We start from the raw sequence: 4,585 nt of genomic DNA, 5'->3' as shown, positions 1-4,585 counted from the left end.
CAGGTCGCAAGTATGTATAGGAAAGAAGTTATTCCCCAATATCCAAGAAACAAACAAACGGACCTTGACTTTCTATTTTGAGCTATATCAGAAAAAAGACGGCTATTTCTGGCGTATTTTGACGCGCTGAACACGATGAGTCAAAGTTGCACATAGTTAGCATGTATAGAAGAAAAGTTATCCCGTGATATCCAAGGAACAAACAATCGGATCTTGACTGTCTATTGTGAGCTATATTAAAATAAAAAGGGCTATTTCCGGCGTATTTTGACGCGCTGAATACGGTGGCTATGAAAGTCGGATTCCGCTAAGAAGTGTGTAACAACTCACCTGCCGAAGCAACTAGCCCTGGAAACGGATGGCACTCAAGCGTCACGCTTATGATCGGCCGTCAGCGGCATACGAGGCGGCCAAGGCCGTCATGAAGCCCTGACGAGTAGGAGGGACGCGGCGGTGTGCGCAGAAGGGTCTGGGCGTGAGCCTGCCTGGAGCCGCTGTCGGTGCAGATCTTGGTGATAGTAGCAAATACTCCAGCGAGGCCCTGGAGGACTGACGTAGAGAAGGGTTTCGTGTGAACAGCCGTTGCACGGGAGTCAGTCGATCCTAAGCCCTAGGAGAAATCCGATGACGATGTTGGTGTATTTCTATGCCAATTTCTGCACGTTGACATTCAGAGCACTGGGCAGAAATCACATTGCGTCAACACCCGCTAGGGCCATCGCAATGCTTCGTTTTAATTAGACAGTCGGATTCCCCCAGTCCGTGCCAGTTCTGAGCTGACCGTTGAATGGCGGCCGAAGAGGACGACGGCAACGGCGAACCGCCGCCGAAGCCTCGCAGCAAGGAAGATCCGCGGGAGGCCAGGGCATGGGACCGAGCTCGGATCCGGTATAACCATCACCTCGCCCAGGCCCGGCACGTCAGCCAAACCCGCTTCCCGACCAAGCCCGACACGCCCCGATCCTCAGAGCCAATCCTTATTCCAAAGTTACGGATCCAATTTGCCAACTTCCCTTACCTACATTAGTCTATCGACTAGAGGCTCTTCACCTTGGAGACCTGCTGCGGATATGGGTACGAACCGGCGCGAGACCTCCACGTGGCCCTCTCCTGGATTTTCAAGGTCCGAGGGGAAGATCCGGACACCGCCGCAAATGCGGTGCTCTTCGCGTTCCAAACCCTATCTCCCTGCTAGAGGATTCCAGGGAACTCGAACGCTTATACAGAAAAGAAAACTCTTTCCGGATCTCCCGACGGCGTCTCCAGGTCTTTTTGGGTTACCCGACGAACTCTCTTGCGAGGGCCCGACTTGTAAACGGTTCCGCTGCCGGGTTCCGGAATAGGAACCGGATTCCCTTTCGCCCGACGGGTGTGTCACATTTCAAACCGCGCCCGCCCACGCGTCGAACGCGTTATGACGGGCGTGTCAGGCATAGAATTACACCAACATCGTCATCGGATTTCTCCTAGGGCTTAGGATCGACTGACTCGTGTGCAACGGCTGTTCACACGAAACCCTTCTCCACGTCAGTCCTCCAGGGCCTCGCTGGAGTATTTGCTACTACCACCAAGATCTGCACCGACGGCGGCTCCAGGTAGGCTCACGCCCAGACCCTTCTGCGCACACCGCCGCGACCCTCCTACTCGTCAGGGCTTCATGACGGCCTAGGCCGCCTCGTATGCCACTGACGGCCGAGTATAGGCGCGACGCTTCAGCGCCATCCATTTTCAGGGCTAGTTGCTTCGGCAGGTGAGTTGTTACACACTCCTTAGCGGATTCCGACTTCCATGGCCCCCATCCTGCTGTCTTAAGCAACCAACGCCTTTCATGGTATCCCATAAGCGTCGACTTTGGCGCCTTAACTCGGCGTTTGGTTCATCCCACAGCGCCAGTTCTGCTTACCAAAAGTGGCCCACTTGGCACTCTGATCCGAGATCTCCTGGCTTCATAGTTCAAGCAAGCCAGAGATCTCACCCATTTAAAGTTTGAGAATAGGTTGAGGTCGTTTCGGCCCTAAGGCCTCTAATCATTCGCTTTACCGGATGAGACTCGTGTACGTTTTGTACGCGAGTGCCAGCTATCCTGAGGGAAACTTCGGAGGGAACCAGCTACTAGATGGTTCGATTAGTCTTTCGCCCCTATACCCAGTTCCGACGATCGATTTGCACGTCAGAATCGCTACGTACCTCCATCAGGGTTTCCCCTGACTTCGTCCTGACCAGGCATAGTTCACCATCTTTCGGGTCCCAACGTATACGCTCTGGGTGCGCCTCTTCTCGCGATGAGAACGAGACGCCCCGGAGGTGCGGGGCCGCATCGTGACGCGGCCCATCCTCCCTCGGTCAGCGCTGGGCTGACCTTCACTTTCATTTCGCCTTTAGGTTTGCTCGTCCCAATGACTCGCGCACATGTTAGACTCCTTGGTCCGTGTTTCAAGACAGGTCCTGAAAGTACCCAAAGCAATAGCGTCGCCGACCGGTATGTGATAATTCAAACGAGCCAGCCAGAGGACACCGCCAGCCAACAGCTGGCCAGGCCCGGGGACGGCGCTAGGTCCGACCACCGGGAATCGCTGACCGCGCTTGCGGCGGGCCCGACGCAGTTCAATGCGGCTCTATACCGTGCGGGTACCGCCGGGCAGCCGGACGGGCAACCGGACGGGCAACCGGGGGTCTGCCCCGACGCGAACGCCGAGACAGGCAGCCGACCGGGCCTTAGACCGACACCCAACGGGTCGCGACGTTCTACTAGGGGAGAAGTGCACGCCGGCGCCGCCGGACATTGCACCGCGACCGAGTGCCGTGGACGCGAGGTCCCGACATCACGAGCCGCGGCGAAGCCTGCGTCGCTGACGATGAATCTCCCCGTTCGATCTTTCGGGTTTCTCAGGTTTACCCCTGAACGGTTTCACGTACTCTTGAACTCTCTCTTCAAAGTTCTTTCCAACTTTCCCTCACGGTACTTGTTCGCTATCGGTCTCGTGGTCATATTTAGCCTTAGATGGAGTTTACCACCCACTTAGAGCTGCACTCTCAAGCAACCCGACTCTGAGGAGAGATCCTTCCGTGGCGCGTCCCGGTCACTACGGGCCTGGCACCCTCTGCGGGTAAGTGGCCCCATTCAAGATGGACTTTGACGCGGGCCGACGCCCCGGGATAAGTGGATCCTCCCAAACACTACATTTCCCGGCGGCAGGACCGCGGGATTCAGTGCTGGGCTGTTTCCTGTTCGCTCGCCGCTACTGAGGAAATCCTAGTTAGTTTCTTTTCCTCCGCTTAGTAATATGCTTAAATTCAGCGGGTGGTCTCGCCTGCTCTGAGGTCGTCGTGATATCACTGTACTTCGACGTGGTAACGGCGGTTAAGCACGGACACGCGAGGACGGCAATATAAAATCAGTCACGGCAACGACCGGAACACGGCTCCGCCCTGCGGGCAAAGCAACGTTCGCGGAATTCGTTAGCATAAGCGGCGACCGGCCGCGCGGTGAAAGGTCGGTGTCGCCGTGCCGGATTCGTTCGTTCTCTCGGCCACTACCGCTAGCACCGGGAACGTGACGAACGGCAGCGACAGCTCGACCCCGCGATCAGCGGTGACGCGTCGTAACCGTGACATACGTGTTCGTTTGAGGCCACGCCATCCGTTGACGCGCGGCTGGCGCGCGACACGGACGGCGAGAACCCAGTCATTCGCTCGTGTGTGCAGGGAAGCCCCGTGCCTACAGAGCAGTGTGTCGTTGTGAAACGACCCTCAGCCAGGCGTGGTCCGGGAATTGTATCCGTGGACCGCAATGTGCGTTCGAAATGTCGATGTTCATGTGTCCTGCAGTTCACAAGTTGACGCGCAATTAGCTGCATTCTTCATCGACCCACGAGCCAAGTGATCCACCGTTCAGGGTAATCATATGTGAATTTCGCATGTAAGTGCGTAATTACGGTTGTTACCGGCTTTCTGTGATAGTTTGTATATAACGCGACGCCGCGTGCTTCGGCCCTCGCGCGGAGAACCACGCGCGGGAGGAACGGGCGCCGCGCGTCACTTCTCGATTTGTACGATACGTTCAAGAGCCGTCGTGTCCCGCAACCGCTGGGACTGCCCACGGCCGCCGCCGCGCTACGGCGTACGGGCGAAGATTCGCGTTCCAACCTGCCGCGTGTGCGGCCCCACATGTTCGGGCGCGGGCGGCGTGTGAGCCGCGACGCCCCGGATACGTGGGATAGGTTGCCCGTGACGTAGCGCTCAGACCAGTCTCGCACTTGACCCTCGTCGGACCCTACCAAAGTCCGACGAGACGCGGCCAGCCCTCGGTACCGAAGGCGCGGACCGACCCGCCGCTGCTCCGCCGTGGCGGAGTGACGGGTCGCTATATGCCGCGCACGAATCGGTCGTCGGGTGGGTAACGCCGGCGAGCGCGCTCGTCGTGACCGCGGCGAACGCTGGACCCATCGGATCCGGCGTCAGCGCCGCTCATTTTGGTACGACGAATAGTGCGCGCCGCCGGCCACCCAGGCCCGACCGTTACGACGTTCTATAAGGTCTCGTCAAGAGTTTTTGTTACGGCGCGGCGTATGCGCCGCTAGCGGCG

At 57.9% G+C, this 4,585-nt stretch overlaps 1 long non-coding RNA gene and 1 other non-coding gene across 2 annotated transcripts in view; both read right to left on the bottom strand.

Annotated features, from left to right (window-relative positions):
• Positions 1 to 419: 419 nt before the first annotated feature.
• Positions 420 to 4,585, bottom strand: part of LOC124410342 — a 14,969-nt gene continuing 10,803 nt past the window's right edge. Inside the window, exon 3 of the long non-coding RNA XR_006929596.1 lies at positions 420 to 429. This is a non-coding gene — a long non-coding RNA (uncharacterized LOC124410342). The remainder of the gene's footprint in view (positions 430 to 4,585) is intronic.
• LOC124410721 lies at positions 3,745 to 3,899 on the bottom strand. The gene has a single exon (XR_006929616.1). It is a non-coding gene; the product is annotated as a 5.8S ribosomal RNA (ribosomal RNA).

Source organism: Diprion similis, chromosome 9 (genome assembly GCF_021155765.1).
Source record: "Diprion similis isolate iyDipSimi1 chromosome 9, iyDipSimi1.1, whole genome shotgun sequence".
Taxonomy (NCBI): domain Eukaryota; kingdom Metazoa; phylum Arthropoda; class Insecta; order Hymenoptera; family Diprionidae; genus Diprion; species Diprion similis.
This window is presented reverse-complemented; position numbering and strand designations above follow the sequence as displayed.